The 20,063-nt window shown below is 33.4% G+C and overlaps 1 pseudogene; it reads right to left on the reverse strand.

Moving 5' to 3' along the window:
• Window positions 1-1,282: 1,282 nt before the first annotated feature.
• LOC126837215 (loricrin-like) lies at window positions 1,283-19,782 on the reverse strand (annotated as a pseudogene).
• Window positions 19,783-20,063: the final 281 nt, after the last annotated feature.

A 20,063-nucleotide genomic window follows, 5' to 3' on the forward strand; every position in this document is an offset into this window, starting at 1 on the left:
CCGTCGGCTTCAATTCTCAACGCTAGTTAGTCATCTAGTTTTTTATATATATCTGTGCCTCTAGTATCTAATCTTTGATATCTTATCTGTTATCTCGTATCTCTAATCTTTCATATGCGCAGATATGTGTACATATATAATAAACTAGATTGCTAACTAGTGATAAGAATGTACACTTAACCAATCTAATTTATATATATATATATATATATATATATATATATACTTGCGCTAATCTGTTATCTCATATTTCTTATCTCTTATCTCTTAACTCTAACGTCTTATCTCTCAAATTTTGGTCAAATGGCTCTTAAAGGTAAGACATATTTATGTAAAAAAAAAATGTTTGGATACAAATTGAACACGGTCAAAGTGTAATTTTTCACTTTATTTCGGGTTTTCCTAAAACAAAGATTTTTGAAAAAACTGTTGTATGTTTTAGCTCAATTATAGATCTACCTTTGGTCTTATTATCAGATTTTCAACCCTGAAACTTCACCTAAAAAGAGTTATTAAGAAAAATTGTCTACCCCCGCTAAGAGGAAAGGGTTTATGATTTTGTTAATCAATAAATATAGATTTGTTTTAAAAATAAACCTTATTAAAAATACATTAGCATTTTGAAAAACGAAAACACACGTCCTAAATATTGTCTACTAATTCAAAATATTAATACAATAAAAAAATTAAAAAAACATTTCTTCTAACACTTATTTTATTTACTAAAAACTAGAATTACTCTTACAAATTCGAAATTTCTTAAAATAATATTCTATTCGACTTGTATACATGCAAATAATATTCAATTTAGATAAATTAAAATAACAAAAAAAACATATATTACCTTTTGAGTTACTCGAATGTATAATAATATTCACCCCCGAACTATGTACACAACTCTATTTAATACTATATATTTTATTATTTATCTCAAAAAAAAAAAAAAATGCTTTCCAAAATATTAGGTAGTAATAACAATAATTGTAGAAATTATATAATATGTATATAATGTATATTGGCTATAAGCACTATAAAAATTACTGTAATAATATTTACAAGAAAAAAAATATATGAATTAATACATACATTATACAAAAAAAAAATACTGCATAATGTAATTCTATTAAAGTAATGATATAATAATTATTTTATTTGTTATTATGGCATAAATTGTATAGTAATTGTCTACAAATAAACGTTATCGATGACGGCAGAGACGATGATGATGATTATGATGAAGATGAGTCTGAGTTTGTTACACGTGACCGAAGAAGAGAAACGATTGTTTTTTTTTTTTGCACGATGGTGTTTAATTTTTTGGGTCTGTATCACAAGTAGTGTGGTCGATTAGTGGTCGCCATTTGTTGTATATCCGGTCATCGTCGACCTCAACAAGGAACGGACCATTTCGACTTTCATCTGAAAGCAGTCACATACAAACAAAAATAAAAACCTATCCAAAACACGTTTCGAACAACCCCACGAAGAAATTTACCATTAAAGCAATATAATTGCTATAAATGTAAACAGACCAAAACCTTCAGAGTAACAATTTTTGTTTCAGAACTATGCATCTATTCATTGTTGTCACAGATATACTATACAAATCATTTGATAACATATTACCTATAGTGAAACGAATGTTCAGTACAATAATTTCAATTCTATAATGCGGTCACACTGATTCGAGGAGGGTTTAAGTTATCACACAATAACGGAGTAAACCATGCGGTCTTGTCTAATCTGCGCTAATATCGCTTATCTCTTATCAGCTGTTTCTCTTATCAGTATTGTCTTATCATTTATTCGGTTAGGTTAGGTTTCGGTTACCCGCCATCACTGTTATTGTTTTCTGTATTTTTTTCCAAAAATAAAGCCCGGTAGTGCAAATTGAAACAATTTTGGTGGGTGAAGGGGGAAGTTGTCCCAGCCTCTTATTGTCCATTTTAACATAAGACACTCGATATCTCAAAATATACTTTTAGATTTCCTTAACTTTTGAAATTAAGAATAATTCGATTACAATTTAGACTGGTCGATGCCCAGTTTTAAAAAATTACTTTTGAATTTTAATAAATAAAAAAATAATTGATGTAAACCGTTGGACATTATTAATAAATTGTCAATTTCAAATAAAATGATTAAACAAAAAACTGTTGTTTGGCAAGAGTATTTTTAAAATAGACCAATTTTAAATTGTATGTCTATAAAAATTATTACAAAATAAAATTTGTCACATATTTTTTTGGTTTTTTCACAACAATTTAACGAAAAGTAAATAACAGGACAACATACACTCATCAGAAATCATTAAACTAACCTACAATAAAAACAAACGGCTGAAAAAATGGTTTTCGAAACAGTCTGTTTTAGAAAGTAATCGTTTAATAGTCTAAATCTGATTTAATTGAAAAATTTTGTTTCGATTGTTAAATTCAATTTAGTGATAACACAAGTATGTTTAAAAAATTAAAAATCTAATAATTTTTGGCAATCTTTAATCATTAAATTATAATAATAGGTAATAATAATCAATATGGTCTGTTAAGTTATGAACTCCAAATTTCATCAAAAAAATAAATCTAATTTCTCAACGTTATCCTTTTTTTTTTTGAAGGGTAGTCAAATCTTACTAACCAAAAGTAGCGCTTTAAAAGCTTGTTTAGCCGCGTCCACGAGGTTTCTAACGGCCATCATTTTAGAATTAAAACCGAACATCTAAAAAAATCAACAAATTGAAAATAATTCTCATAAACTTGAACATTTTAAACAGGTTGTTGTGTGCTGCGTTTCTAAAGTGCACACTACTACTCTATTGAAAAAATACTTGCATCTAATTCAACAGGCGGTCAAACAGACAACCAACACTACGGCTATGCTGTCACTAGTGTGTGCATTCGGTTGCCTAGCTAATACTCTACCGGCGTACTAAGACTACTAACACCGCTCGGTTAAACCGGGCTTACAATAATACAATATCTATTCTGTGCTACACGCATTCGACTAACCTACAGACAAAATAATTAACTATACTAGTAAAATGTGTGATATTTTATAGATATAACTAAATATTCGTTGTCTTGTGAACAGCTTAAATTTGTGGCGTCCACTTGAATTAGATTTATAAAAAAATGCAACTAGGTTAAAAGTTATTTGAACGAAATTTACTTAAACTATAAGGTAACAGTCAAAAGTTAATTCGAACATATTACCATAGATTAGATAAAACCAAACCAACACCCTCTTCAACTCAGAGTAACCACTGGTAGAAAGAAAATAATTTATGAAAAATTATCGTTTCAGGATTGAGCATCACTTAATGTATTATCATTTGTCGTCTCTATTGTTATCATAGATGTGTTATGAAAATTATTTGATAACATATTATAGTAAAATGTTTTGTAAAATAATTTAATTTCTATAATGTGGCCACGCTGAGTTCAGTAGGGTTTCAGTTATCAGTAAATGTGTACCGTATGGTTTTTATCTTATCTGTGAGAATACTGTGATTTTTTTTTTGTTACCAGTTTGTTTGTAATAAGAACTAACTTTTTGGAGTGGACTTTGAAAATTACCTCGTCGTCAAGTTGAACAGTTAGGGGCTCTTAATGAACTAGTTATGTTTATGTTATCGGAAAAAAAAATCATTTTTAACTGGCAGTTGTCCAACTTAGCCAGAGTTTTTCTTCACTCGCATTCAATACTAACCGGTGCACGTGGTGTGATGACTGAAACTGTGATGACTTAAGTAATTTTACTGTATGGTGTTTTTGAAAGTGACGATAATCTAGTTTTGGTGTACTTGTGGTCGGATGATTGATAATATGACTATTGTGCATTAGCTATATACTGGCGCGTGCGGCTGTGGCGATTAGAACCACCGGAACACGCCTCCTTTGCGGTTTTGTCGCAACAGAGCGTCGTACGTGACCGGTCTGTAGGCCTGCCTTCTCCTTACCGCCCCGGCGGTACCGGTCGTCTCGCCAGTAGCTCCGACTGTAGCTCCGGCTCCTGCTCCTGCTCCACCGCCACTGGCACCGCCACTGCTGGAGCCCAAAAGTCCGGCCAGATCGGAACCGCCACCCGCACTGGAGTCTCCGCCGTCGCCACCGTTACCGCCGCTCTGGAATTTCACGCGACTCGAGTCAAACAGTATTTTGTTAAGCGGCCTAAGAGCTTTGAGATGGCCGCGTGTGGCGTTACATAAGAAATAAGACAATAAGTTTGAACAAAATTCGGCAAAAATGAGAGATCACAATAGAAGCATTTGAATACGGAGATGAGACGAAGAAGAAGGATAGGTTACAACAAAGGCTTAGCTTTTCAACGTCTTATTTTAAAGAATTTACACTACAGGGTGTATCAAAAACAATGGTGGGGTTTCAAACGACTGTAGGTTGTGAAGTATTCGACCTACAGCGCTCTGGTAGGACTCGAATGAAAGAGGGAGTTGTCAAGTTTCGAATGACCGCCACTGACACCAGATTTTTCATAATCGTAGTTGATTTACGCTGTAGGTCCAATACTTCACAACATACAGCCGTTTGAAACCCCATCATTCTTTTTGATACACCCTGTGTAACTGCACGTCAATATTTGTAGTAGTAGTTTCGGACAACATTTTTACAACACAATTACTAGTCGTACCGCTTACCATTGGTGCCATACCTGACGACGAACTCGATAGCGGCGCGGCCAGGTTTGCCAACAGAGGCGCTACTAGGTTAAGTATCGACCCTGAATCGGAGCCCCCGGATCCTGCAGCATTCCCCATCGCGGCTGCACCACCGCCTCGGCTGGACGAGCCGAGCAGAGGAGCTACCAAGTTAAGCACCGTTCCCAAATCGGAACCCCCACCTCCTGATCCACCTCCACCGGCCGAGTTGCTCGAAGAGCCTAGTAATGGGACGGCCAATTTCAAAACCGCGCCAGAGTCGGATCCACCCCCGCCGGTATTACTACCGTTACCACCGGCACTCGACTGGCCCAGTAAGGGAGCTGCTAAATTCAATATGGATCCCGAATCCGAACCACCACCGCCTTCCTGCCCGCCACTCAAAGATCCCACCAGAGGTCCCGCGAGTTCCAGAATAGATCCCGAGTCCAGACCCGATCCTCCATCGCCACTACCCTCTCCACCGCCACCACCACTCAAAGATCCGATCACGGGTCCTGCGAGTTCCAGTATCGATCCCGAGTCCAGACCCAACCCTCCATCGCCGCTACCCTCTCCACCGCCACCACCACTCAAAGATCCGATCACGGGTCCTGCGAGTTCCAGTATCGATCCCGAATCCAGCCCAGTACCCCCTACGTTACCGCCACTCAACGAACCCAATAACGGACCCGCCATTTCCAGTATAGACCCTGAAGACCCCCGGGACCATCACTACGTTCGTCGCCATCTTTGATTTTCTCGTCTTCGGCTCGCTTGCGTTTCTGTCGATTTTCCATGTACCAGCTGCGTTGTATCATATTGCTGTGCAAGTCATGGTTGCTTCTTCTTTTCTTGATAGCCACGCCCTCTTTCGTTGCTTTGTCCTCGACCAACGAGTTCGCTTTGCTCCGTTCGTCCTTTGGGTAGACATAACAATTTATGAATCTCCAATTGTCGCATCTTTCTACCATTCCGTGCGGTGATTTCGTTTCTATATACGTACGTACTCGATTGGTGAACGTGTATAAGACACGTCAGTCAAGTACACAAAGTATAATATTATACTTGGCAACAAAAGTCGACGTCGAACCGCTTTGGCCGGTGACAAAGTCTACTCTACGCTTATGTAAGAACAACCGTCAACAAAGTATAGCTGAGCTCGCTAAATATTGTCGTCTAATACTACTACTACTATTACTACTAAGCACTACACATGAATACTTAACAACTGACGCTAGTTTAACATTTATCATACTCACACCGCTGCTGCTGCCGATCAGTGGTCCGATCAGTCCCAAAATACTTCCCGAGTTACTTCCGCCGGACGACTACAAGGAGACATAAGCATTAGCTTTTACCACGAATTAAGATGACTGGATAGTGCCAACGGCCTATGATAAGGTGTCCATTACTATACTAGAGTGAATCGCTCCTAGTATGATAGATGGCGCTAGGTGCCTTTCGTACATTCCTGAGTACAAGAGCCGTTTTATCATAATAGCCGTCGGCTATTCAGTTGTGGCTTAATTCGTGGCTTTTACAGGCAACGATAATTATATAATATCCGAACGAAAATACGATACCGAATCGTCTGAACTTCCATCTCCACCGCCGCCGCCGCCACCGCCTCCACCGCTGCTGCTGCCCAACAAACCGGATAGCAGACTCAACAAATTCGATCCTCCGCCACCACCTCCGGAACTATCCCCGCTGTCTCCTCCGTTTCCCTGTAAGTGTTTGTGAAAAAAAGTAATGATATATATATATATTTTATTTAATCCCTTAAGCTGATCATTACCCCACCGCCGCTGCTGCTGCCCAAAAGTGGTCCGAGAAGTCCAAGTATGCTACCCGAGTTGCTTCCACCACTGCCGTCGCCCGAACCACCACCATCAGCCGAACTCGATCCGCTGTCTCCACCGGATAAACTTGCGCTGACACTCTGGAAATCAATTATTTAATTATAAAGTATAAAATTTCATAACACAAAACTGTTTTATAATCACATCAGAAATACGGAAAGCGCGGGGCAGTGATCAAATTACATGAATAAAGAATTTAAGGTCAAACATCAGCATTGACATTGTTCCAACATCGCATACACCCTACCAAAGAACCATCAATTTCAAGAAATTTAAACGCGAAGTTGTTATACACATTGAATGTCTCAGAGGATCTGGTACGACATTTGGGGCTAGTATGAGCCAAGTAAGCTCGAAATCCGAGGTGCATCAATCTTACCCAATTGTAGTAATTTTAGTGAAAAACTCCTGAACTGTTCCTGAACTGGCTCAACTAATTTGACCTCAACCTATCAAATGGGATTCCACACTATCAAACCGTAATCCAGAATCACACTCACTTGAGCGAGCAGAATAAAGAGTCACTAAGCATAAAGGTCAATTAAAGTTACCAGTATGTCGACTTAAAATCCCAAGAAAGTGTAAGGCCTACTATAGTATCATATTCGATAAGAGTTCTGTAGACAGATGAGTATATAGGAGTCTTAAATGGTTGATCTCGAAAAATTCGGCTTAAAAGTGAGCCATTAAGATAATAAGTGTAATCAAATAGTACACGAGATCTGAAAAAGGACACTTTATACTTGTCCTCAACATTGACTACAGACCCACAGCTTGACAAGGTCCAAAAATACAGTTAAGGCTGATTGAAGGGCTTCAAAATCTATTACTGATGTAGTGAAAGAGAAAACCTTTGCATCATCAAGTATAGTAAGCACATTAAGTAAGACATTGATTATGTCATAAAAACTAGATGGACTGAGTAAATTTAAAACGGCCGTTTTCTTTTTTAAAAAATTAATTTATTATTCAACTTAAAAAGCCAGGCTACTATAACTTAACCAAAAAAATCACGGTAGAAGATTAAAAGTAAACAAGACTTCAGTAAGAACTTTTAAGTAAAAACCAAAATAATTTGAAGTCATAGTTTTTTTATATATAGTTGTACCATTCTGGTGTTTAATTGTTATTTATGATATTTAACCAATTTTTTTTTTTTGAACTTCTATCTTCGAAGCAAGTCCAATCGATAAATTATTATGAAATCACCATTATTTTTTTCGTCATTAAATAATAAATCTTTTTTTGGTCAAAGTATATTTGTTCCAAACATAAGGTAGTAACTGACATTATTCAAAAGATCTAAGACTTACTCTAACTCCCTAGCCTAACCTGAATTACTAGAAACGCAAAATCAAACAGCTATGTCACTACTCGCTGGACCAAACGACCCAACCTACCTAACAGTACATAAACAAAAAGCTATTGGAACCTTACCAGAAAGAAAGCATCCTATCCGAGTCTCTATTATTAAATTCTGTAATTGTTTGGAATTGAAACAGTTCTGAGAGAGAGAAGGGCTCTTATTATCTATGGTATTGGTCATTCATGTGACGCTTCGTCTTTCGGCCCATTAATAATCAACAACCGATTAATATCCATCATGATCCTTGATCGTTTGGAAATAAAATATGTAAAAAACTTTAATGACGACAACGATGACCATGCCGGTGTGTATTATGTATGAGGCCACCGTCGCACCGTCCGAATCGATTATCGATTTACTTGGCACCAGTCGCCCGTTCAAAGGTGTATATAATTACTATTATTAATATTTGCCACAGTTTAGTTGATGGATGTTTTGGCCGATGAGTTATTATTATTATATTCTCATCTTTGTGCCGTTGCATAATGTTAACGGTATTAATGCAACGCTTGCGTACATACCACAAAATTCATACATAACAAAATTGCTTTTAAAACATAAAGATAAGCGGTGCCATACACCTATTTTCTCTTTTAAAAAAATGGGATTTTGTAGTTTTTTTATTTTGATGTTATTTTACAATAATTATTAGACAATATTAAACATTTTTATCCTCTTTATTTTTTTTTTCTTAAGCTCTGTCAATTTTTAAAATTCAAATGGCAAAGTATATTATAAATATAATTACCGTTTTTTAAATTAAGAATTTAATTCAAGTTTGTTTCACTATTGCAAATATGTGATACAAGACATAGGACCACTTGACTCTCAATGTATTATGGAATACCCAGGAAGCAGCCATTTTATGTATCAATTTCATGGAAAGTAAAATTGCTACGTTACTTTTCCATGATACACATTAAAATGTTAGGTGATGATAACACCGTCATATATTTAATAAATCTTTGGAAAGTTAGGTTGGGTCACGGTTTTAAGTAAATACTGTAACATTATCTTAAATCGAGGGTCAACATGATGGTAACTCTGTCATAAATTTGAGAAATTATAGAAAAACCAATAAATATCATGGAAAAAACAATAACTATTCACAAAATGGCAGCCGACTACAGGCGACACGCGTTCCATATAATATTGAGTTTAGTGCACAGGACTCGTCAATAAATATATATTAATTTTTAATATTTGAATGTATCTATTAATCCGCTTGAATAATTGATAAGGATTATACTGTGTAGTGTTAAGAAACTTACAAAAGTAATATTGATTTTTATTCAAAGTAGTCACGCTGTCGCTCAGGTAAATTATATGATGTTATAGTTCTGTATATTTTTACTCCATGTCTATGAACCTTACTGATTTGTTTTTCGGAATAGGTATTATAACTTATATTAACATACATATTATGTTATTGGGCTGGGATACAAGAAATTCCATGTCGCCATTATAAGAGATAAGATGCGAGTGATAAGAGATAACAGATAACAGATAACAGAACTAGTTTTAAAAAATTATTAAAACTTAGAACTAGAACTAGTTTTTTATTTTTGATTCTAACTATAGTTTAAATCGATTTTCTTTTTAACTACTCACTCCACTACTGCTGCCGATCAAAGGCGCTATCAGATTCAATATGGAACCCGAACCCGAACCACCGCCGCCGCCGCCCGATGAGCTGCTCTGATCTTTTGGAGGCACTTCTTCCACGTTGCTGCTGCTGCCGTCCGACTGGAATTTTCGAAATCGCTCGTTTTTACAAATACAAAAAAAAACCATACTTAAGCTAGCGAAATGGTATTGAAAACTCACCGAACTGCCCGAAGACGAACCCACGACGGTGCCGCTGCTGCTGCCCAACAATCTGGTCGCTACGTCCAACGACCTGGGTTTGATCACGTGCTCTTCCTGGAAAATCGATTGAATATTTTGCAAATTAATATTAAAAATGAAGAAAAACCGCTACAATTTGACGTTTTAACACTGTTGTTCTAACGACAGCCAGACGTTCGCTAATGGCAATGGCCGGTAATTTAATTGCACGACCAACGCCGTTGCCACACCAGGTCAATTGATAAAAATACATTTTTATTATAATTACTCGACGACTTTCAGGGTGATAAACATAACAGGCGTCAATGTAAAATGTCAAATTTAGCTGCTACTGTCTGTTGTTTTAACTAAAGTAAACATTTATCTTCTATCTTCTAACTAGGGACTTTGAAATATAAAATTTTGCAAAAACCCTTATCCTAGAGGTAAAACTATATTCCTAGATCTACTCAATTTAGATACAATTAATTATAGATACATGTATGTATTAATGTAAATATAAATGAAAAAAGTGTACATTACAATTACAGATGCTTTAATTAATGGTGTAATGGTTGTAAAAAAATCAGTAAAAGTAATAAACATTTTAGAAAGCCAATTTTGAATTTCTTTAGTAAAGTTGTCCATTCTTTTACAAGTATTACTCCATTTCATAAAGTATTTGTAATTAAGTTCTTATAGTTCTTATGGTACAACAACAACAAATAGTTTTTATTTTTAGAATGACTATGGCACATAAGTATTAAGTTTTTTGGTTTTCATTATTTTTTAGGCTCAATTTTAGGATTCATATATATATATATAAATGTTTTGAGATAATGTTAGACAAGCGGTTTTTGTCTTCCTATTCAATCACAGTAACGGTGTCAGTGATATCGACGATGGTCAATATTATTATTTAATGGTAAATCGCTGTGTTACTGTTGTAATACCCAAACAAATACAATTTAAATATTTACAAAGTCATAACGAATGCACAGATTGATGAAATAAAAAATTCAAACGCTAACGTTTAAAAAAAAAAATGCTGTCTACATATTTATAGAAGTAAAAACATAATATGTTCCCATTTGAAAAAAAAACAGGTCCATACTTGTTTTACGTATAAGAGATGAACAGTTTTCAACATATTGAAAAATATATTAAAACACGCACCTACTAGTATGGAAAAAAAATTGTTGAAGTATTCTTATTACAAAATGAGTGTAATATGATACAAGTAAGAAATCAAAACAATAAGTGACCGCATGCTCTAATGTTGTGTTTAGTTCACAATTTGTTTGTGATCATCACTACTATCTAACTCATGAACCAGGTTAAAGGTTTTAAAATAATTATTTATTTAATTTATACAACCATACGGTGCTAAGTTTTTTCTAACTTATGTCTTGAGTTTTTCTAACTACAGGGTGATCCATGTAAATACTGATGAAAATGAGCGTCAGATTGATCACAATGTATATACCGGTTGATTCTTTTAACGCCCTACACTAGTTTACTCTTAAAATAATTACAATTTCTTGGTTTTTTTTTTTGAAAACATTTTTGTTTATGCTATATTACAGTATTAGACAATAATACAAATTGTATCATTTTTAGTATTTTCTAGAGCTTTATCAACTTTTGAAACGAACGGTAAAGTATATATTTAATTAACTTTTTAAATTAAAAATGATTTTCTGAACATTTTGACTGGTCGATAACCAGTTTTGAGAAAATAGTTTTTAATATATTCGAGTTATTTAAATTTAGGACAGAAGGAAGGGTGGAGAGTACAGATATTTTTATCTCAACCGCACTCCACCTACCGTTTTAAACCTAAACGACTTGATTGAAATGATTATTCAAAACTGGTTCCAGTCAATTTTTTTTCAGTAAATTATTCTTAATTTACAAATTCAATTAAATATATAATATATGTTACCATTTAAGTTTCAAAAGTTGATTAGGTTCAGCAAATAATAAACAAGGTACAAATTTGAATATAACATAAATAAAAATGTTTTCAAAAAGAAACACTACAAAATTGTAATTATTTTAACAGTAAACCAGTGTAGGGCGTTAAAAAAAATCACTTGGGATGTATACATATATTATATGTATATTCATATATATTATATCTACATATATGCATTGAAGCTTTTACAAAAAAAGCGATTTTATAACTTTCAAATTAATGTAGCCCCACTGTAGGTGCTGGTTTTTTGTTTTAATTTTTATTATTGATTTCTTTTGTACGCCTATTGTTTTTACACGTTTTTAAACAAACATTAATCGTGTTTGACTTAAATTTCCCAACCTTCCTGTCGCAGCGGATGGTCGAAAGGTGTGAAGACTATGAACCCAATTAACGTGCAAGACGTGTACTCCGGTAAGTAGCAATAGTTATTGGATTGTGTCTGTTAAGGTCTGTTAATTCGGTGTTTACGGTAACGTTGCTAGGCGAAAGGCGCGCGCACGGCAATGCGTCTTGATATTATGTATTTTGGAAAAATAGTGTAGTAATAAACAGCGGCCGTCTCCGTTGGAAATAAGCATGTTGGCCGCGAGGTCATCTTACACAAACACACACATGCACAGTAATATATTAAAACACATATTATTATAACACCATACCGTCACCGCCGGCGTTAGTGTCCGACAGTTTTAACACAATAACACACCAGTATAATATCATGCTCGGTCGGTGTAAAACGAAACCGGTGTTTTTTGTTTTTTTTTTTTTTTTTTTTGGTATCGAACACTGGTGTGAAATCGTTAACAACCAAAAGCAAAAACCCTAAACGTTCCCTGGGCTATTGAAACACCTAACCTCTTGGCAGAATATACTCACGGCAAATAACCTAACCTAACCTATCTAACCCATTTGGACTTGGGTAGGGTGATAAATGCATTGGCGGAGACCTGGGCGAGAGGGGGGCTTGGGATTTTAAAACCCTTAAAACCCAAAATTAGAGCTACATTTATTTTTTATTTCAACAATACTCTCATTAAAAAATAAATGCAAGTGTTTTGGAAAGCGTTCATTTTGAGTTTTAGGGTTTTTAGTGAAACCTAACCTAACCTAACTTACCCCCCCCCCGGATCTCTGCTAGTGGGTAGATGGATACACTTGATTCTCTAAACCTCCTCTAACCTAACCTAGCCTAATCTCATCGATTCAAACCCAACAGATTGATGGCCAACGGTCAAGTGTTTTTCGCCCAAAAAGTGGCTGAGTGATTACATTTTTTGTTATTCTGATCAAACCTGAACGTTATTATCAAATACATTCTAAATACTAGCAAAATAAAGACAAATTTGACATAACAGAAACTATTTCATTTCTATTTAGATTACAACAATACATTTTTATTTTAACCTATTTAAATAGCAAGATATAGAAATGTATATTTAATTAATATATTTTCGTTGAAATAATACATATTTATTTGTCTACTTAAAAATATGTTAACGTTTTTTTTTACTTATTATTTTGTTGCAATTGAAACCATATAAAACAAATCTCTTTAAAAAAAAATATGTATACCGAAATAATGTAAAGTATTGAAAATAACAACATTGTTCCACGATTTAGAGTAACTGCTATCATTAACATTGTGTAATCTAATATATTATTGAATTTTAAGTCGTTTCAGGAGTTAATAGTGTTTATTTGTGTTGTAAAATAAAATACATTTAAAATAAAAGTGGTTTCTCTCTTTAAATATGATTATTATATTCTGTTGTTTAAACACAAATATTTATGCTTGTGTTTGCTTTTTAGATTCTTCGACGTTTAGAGCCGTTTTAAAGCAAAACTTGTTCATACATAAAAAAAAATTGTCATTATTGTTTAACCAGATTATAATATACTACTTTACTCAGCACAATATTGTCCGGCTATACGATAAACGTATAAACGACATTAAAACGAGTCGGCCAATTTAAAAAAAAAAAAAAGAACCAGCTGTATCGTTTGTGCAACTCCATTCGTTTACTCAAGGATGAACTAAGTGGTTTAAATGATAGTGTTGCACATTTTTTTCGTTTATAAAACTTGGCCATTTTTTTTTCCATTACAAGCGGGCGACGATAATAAATTATTATAAAGCGTTTAGAATATATTTTAATATTACTGTGTTTTTTTTTATATATATTATTAATACATTTTTATCGTTCCGTCGAACCGAAGAGGATGAGATAATTTAATGAAAAAAAATAAAATAAAAAACGGTACCTTGTGTGTGTGTGTAATACGTGTCGAAACGTTTTAATGTGAAAAAATGTCAAATCATAATATCCTCATAATACATATTATACTGATTGCCATAACCGACAGCGGTCTTAACCGAGTAATTACTTAAGACATCCCAGTCATGTCCGAGATTTCTTAAAAAAAATTGTAGTACCTAATAATAATTATTATGGCTGTGACCTCTAGAACAGCGTTTGCCTTCGATCCCCCTTTATATATTTATATATGTATATAAGGTCGGTGAGACCATGAAAACCAAATATGTAATATAGTGACCATAAAAAGAAAATTTAGCGAAGCTGTAAAAATTCGTAAAAAAATAAATGAATAATAATTAATATGATTGGCCATTTTTTCGGTTTTTTTTTTACTAACAATAACGACGGAGGTTATATCATGTTATGTATAGTATACAATTGATGTACACCATATTGTTATATACAGAATGATCAATTCATCGTGGGCCACTCTATCTTATAGGGTTCTATAAGAAATTTTATTACATTTTTTCATATTCTTTTTCTAGAATGTGATCTGAATTTTTACAAATTTTTTTTTTGTTTTTACCACCCTCTCAACTTAGTTTTTTTTAGTATCAACTTGCGAAGCTTAAACGGTACACATCTTATTTATTTTGCTAACTTGTTAAATTAAAAAAATAGTTCACAAAACAATTTTAACTGATCGATAACTGGTTTTGAACCACTATTTTTAAAGTTATAAGAGCTTAAAAGTTATGAAGTAAAGGGTTGAGAGTGCTCGCTGATAAAAGTAATGCTACACTCCACTTTTGCTTGAGTCAACATTTTTTTATAAAAAATATAACCAATTTGAAAAGTTACAGTTTAAGTCTCGAAAGATAATACAAGAATAAATAATTTGATAGCTACAGGAAAATTTGTGGAAAATTGAGATTTCATTTTTATATAAAAACACTATGAGAATAAAAAATTGAATTATTTATATTAAACCCAATGAGACGTTTAGTGGTTGACGATTAAATGATCACCCTGTATAACAGTTATGTATGAAGAAAGAGAGAAAACCATTAACGCGAATGCGAATTTCTGGTTATTCTTAGAAACAAAAACAAAACATCACCATATATAACAGCTAAGCTATTGTTTATATAGAATTTTTTTTTTAAATGATCACCCTGTATTTAGAATTTTTCACTTATACAATTAAAATTATTAATTAAATATAGCGTAAACAAGTAAACTTGTGCACTTTCCGGCTAAAACCGTCCAATTAATTGACTAAACGTTCATCGATGAGAGTGTGTTTGTGTGTATACAAACTCGGTCGAGAGTGGGGTAAAGAAATTGTGAAAAATTCATAGCACATTGTATAACGTAAAAACGTTATGAAAAATACAAATTAAATTTCTTATTAAACCCTATACGATATTGAGTGGTTCACCCACATAAAATGTCCACCTTGTGTAGGATAATTTTTTTTTTCTGTAGCATTATGTATTTTTTTATCTTCTGCAAGTCCAATGGCCGAATTCGTATACACGTATGTACATATATATATATATAGGAGGTATATATTATTATAATGATGTTGCGTGCAACCGTGTACATTCGCCGCCGGTTGTCATTGAACCACATATACATACATACATTATAAGTGTATACAATATATGTATATATATATATATATATATATATATGTGTAATATATTAATAATAATAATAATAATGACGGTGGCCGAAGACTGCCAGGCGTAGCTTACCGCTCGTGCGGGTCATTGCATAACCGTACGCGGATTTCATTAAGTCATTTCATTAGACAGACAATACGATGAGAAATATGATTTATTATACGAACCGCGCGATTCGCAGACAAAATGATAAATGTTAAAAAAAAAAAATTAAACAGCAAAAAAAAAATGTTTAATTTTGCCCTAACCTAGTTCGGTTCACACAACAATCTCACAGAGTGCATGCATACGTTTAGAGTAGCTTGCCACGCTTTTAGGTTAAAGAAAAATTTAGCTAAAATATAGACAACTGTATAAATTGTAAACAATTTAAGTAATTTATTTTAATTTTTTTTTTTATTCATATTTCATATCTACCTGACAAGCTCTTTTTAATAATAAGCTCAAGAATCAACTTTCTTCGTCTTATAGTCGAAGAGAGTTAGGTGAAAATTTACCGGTAACAAAATGTCACACAGACTACCTTTATGTTATCTCATAGCAAAGCTAAGACAACTATATCTATCTTCTTACTATAAGTGTGTAGCATTTTGTATTTTTCCCTATTCAAAATAAGCTCTTAAAGTTATTAACATCATTTTTTTTTTTTTCATTTCTTCTACCATATATTTTATTTTTCTTAGCTTTTATTTATTTACTATTAAGTAAGACGTGGTATCTGTTTAATTTAGTTATGGTTGGAAAATCAACCAAAGGTTAAAACAAAACCAAAATAAGTGTAATCATTTTTAGAGAAACGAACGAATAAAGGAGAGAAACAACTTTATTTAATATGAAAATGAAATGCCTTAAGACACAGTTTACTTATCAGTAAGTACTAAAATATGTAGGATGATTGTAATTGTAGTATCAGTTGATCAGTTGATAGCACAATTCTTGGATTTGTTGTATTCGTTAATTATTAATATTTAAACTAAAAATGTACTCGAACAATTCCCAAATCCGTCACCCATTAGAGTAATGGCATTGTTTGTTTTAGACCTTGTCCAAACTGTTAACCACAGTATTCCAAAGCTTAGTATAAAACTATTGGTAACACTTTTTCATTGTCAAAACTCTTACACCGACCGACTATTTAACGCATTAACTTCTCTTGTAAACTTGAACTTGGAACATTTGGTTCCACTTGGAAGTAGAAGAAATTTGTGATTTAGGCCGTAACAAAGGCCGTTTTTTGTCCAAAAAAAACTTAGTAAATAGTACTTAGTAGTTTTTATTGGTAGTTAAGTTCCAGAACAAAAAAGTGCCTTGGAAACCGTTAAAGTCTTCTAAAGCTTTATCTGGATAGTCTGTGTACTTGTAAGTTTAACTTATCGTTTCGGATATATCTATTGTAGAAAATCTAAAATTGTACTAATATTAATTGGACTACACGGTCAGAACATAACAAGTCACTTTTTATCAAACTTAACATGAGTAAAAGTTTAAAGCTCCCTAAGCGGTGGTATAAAATCAACCTCAAGTTGTTGAGAATGTGTATTTTTACTGATTTGGAACATTTTTCGTTTTATTTTAACGGCCTCGAAACTAGTATACTATAACTTTATTGCCCGTTTAAACCGACTAAAGTATAATACTTAAAATTGAAGCACAGTTTCAGTATTGTGCCTACCCTGTGTTTAACTACCCTTTCATTAAAAAAAAAAAAAAAAAACTGGTTATAAGTACTTATAATTTAAGTTAAAGTATTAATTTTAATTTTTCAACTCGACTACCTATTCTTTTTATTTTATTTGATTAACTCATTTGTGAGGTTAAATATTTAATATCTGCCATAACTCAATAATATGTTTAGTTAGTAGTATTCTTTTTTTCGCTATAAAAATATCTCTACCTTGGGTTTAAAAGTGTCTGTAAAACTTTTTGGAAAATGTTGACAAGTGAGTTTTAAAGTTTTTACTTTCTTTAAGTGTTATATATTTTAGTGTTCAACTCTTATAATACATATTCTCAGATATTATTGAATTCGACAGTAGTGTGTTTTAATGTATATGTTTAATGGTCTATTGAATTTTTCTGACCTTGGCCTTTTTAGAAAGACAATATTACTTGTTAACTATCTAATTTAAGGCGTCATATGTTAAATTATTTTATTGTTATATTGACTTTTAATACTTGATTCGGTTAACAGTCGAGTTCTACTCAATCGACAATGACTATTACTATCAAATACTATTTTATTTAACTCAATAACCAAATCAATAGACATAATTTATTTTTCTTTCAAATAAATATACCTACATATTAAGTTGTCAAGATCAAAAGTGGTCATTAACGAGTAAGAAATTAAAAAAAGTTACTTTTTCCTTTAACTTTTAACTTAACGAGTTCTTTTTCAAAATAAGAAATTAACTCTGAAGAGATAACTTTTCCAAAAATCTAATTGAACCGATTCAAACTATATAAATAAAATGATTTTTAGAGAGTAAGTCAAGGCTAAGCGAAAAACTGATATTATTTCTAGACCGATTGAGAATGTAAGAAAAACGTTATTGTTTGTAGATATAAAAATTTGTTAAAAAATTGTTTTGGAAACTTTAAACTTAACCGTGTAGGAATTTTTTTTTTTTAATTTTAATTAACTTGACTTTAACTAGCGCGCAAAGAGTATAGAGATTTTGTCCAACCTTGTTGCCAGAGCCTTGCTCGAAGGCTTCGACGGTTTCGAAAGACAGTAGTTATGTTATTGATTGAAGTAAACAAGTATATGGACGAAAAAATGATTATTTTTTCCAGTGGCAAAAGCATCGGCCGGCTCGTTTGTTTCATAATAATAATAATAATATAATAATACTAATAATAAATCTTAATATATTTACCGGGTATCCTCGGTGCAGGTTGTCGGTGTGTTGTAACCCATTGGCCCGATGGTCAGGTGACAGCAGCAGTAAAACCACCGCCGCCGCCGCCGCTATGAAATACCTGTAACACGGGGAGGATTAAATTTGATTTTTCAAATTAATTTTATTTGAAAAAAAATATAGTAGTTTTTTTTTTTTTTTTTATAAAAAGGTCACAACAAGTGTGTTCGATTATCGAGCCGAGGCGGAGACCATAGTTGTTATAACGTCTCGTGTGTATATATTCACCGCCTTATCGCACAGCTATATAGTCGGGTATTATAATAAAAATAATACTATAATATAATACTAATAATTTGTTTGAGTTTTGAGGTTTTTTTTTTGGAATCCCAAGCCCCTGCCCCTCCCAAATCTCCGCCGATGATTATTATACTTACACTATTCACGTTACAGTGTACAATTTTTTTTAACGATTAAAACATTAAGAGGTGACTTTTAGTATTAGATTTGCCTGCAGAATGATGTAACAAAAAGACAATGACTGTTCGTTTACCGGTTTTGGATAGTATATTAAATACTTCTCGAGTTATTGTCATTTAAATGTTAAGACTGAGCCCGAGGTAGTTTATGTATGTAATGTTATTTACATCCAAACGCACTTTGGTTTGTATCTCCAACACTGGTAATCGACCAGTCATGGTTTTCATTGCATCATTGTGCTTTTCACGTGGTAATTAAATGTCCTTAATGATAGTATTATATTTTTAGTTTAGGATTTTATTTTGAAGATATTTTAGCTGGTATAATTAATAATTATTTCGTTTGAAAAAAAAAACACCACCGTAACGTGAAACGTTTGTAATGGAAAATGATTATATGGTTTGCTTACATGTTTGACGGCGGAACGGACAAAACACTAGAGTATTATAATATTAGACACGAAATCCAAAAACGGTTTAAAAGTTTAAACAAAAAAAAAAAAAAGAATTTCAATGAAAATTGTATATATGAATTATAATGAACTTATGTAATGTATATTCCTTGTTGTTGTTGTTGTTGTTCTTCTTCTTCTTCTGGAAGTAACTTCTTCGACGGCTTTGACGGTACTGTACTGGTCGTCGGCGGTAAGTAAGTTGACAATGCGGCTATATCGCGATGGCCATCACCGATGACCGTTGCACAGTCATCGGTGGTGGTGGTTGTGATTTCGGTTAGGACCACAAGGTTACCGTATAGAAAGATAGATTGATAGACGGAGAGAGAGATAAGGATTTGGAACGGTGTACCGGGGGGAAACCGGGAGAGGGGTGCACCTGGATAGGCGACCGGGAGAGAGGGAGCGGTGGTGGCCTTGTGACGGACGATGGTCGTCGTCGATGGCCCACTGGCCCACTGACGATAGCGCGGTAGCCGGTGCGAGCACCGCGGCCGATACCGGCCGTTCACTGACCGTGTGTGCGTACATACAAACCGAACACACACTCTCATTGATGGAAGTTTATTCAATTATTAATTGGCCGGTTTTAGCATAGGAAAGTGCATAAGTTTACCTGTTTGCGCTAT

This window comes from Adelges cooleyi, unplaced genomic scaffold (genome assembly GCF_023614345.1).
Source record: "Adelges cooleyi isolate 19-005CV unplaced genomic scaffold, UGA_ACOO_1.1 ACOO_flye_CR_arks_rails_tigmint_CR_PRNA_247, whole genome shotgun sequence".
In the NCBI taxonomy this organism is placed as follows: domain Eukaryota; kingdom Metazoa; phylum Arthropoda; class Insecta; order Hemiptera; family Adelgidae; genus Adelges; species Adelges cooleyi.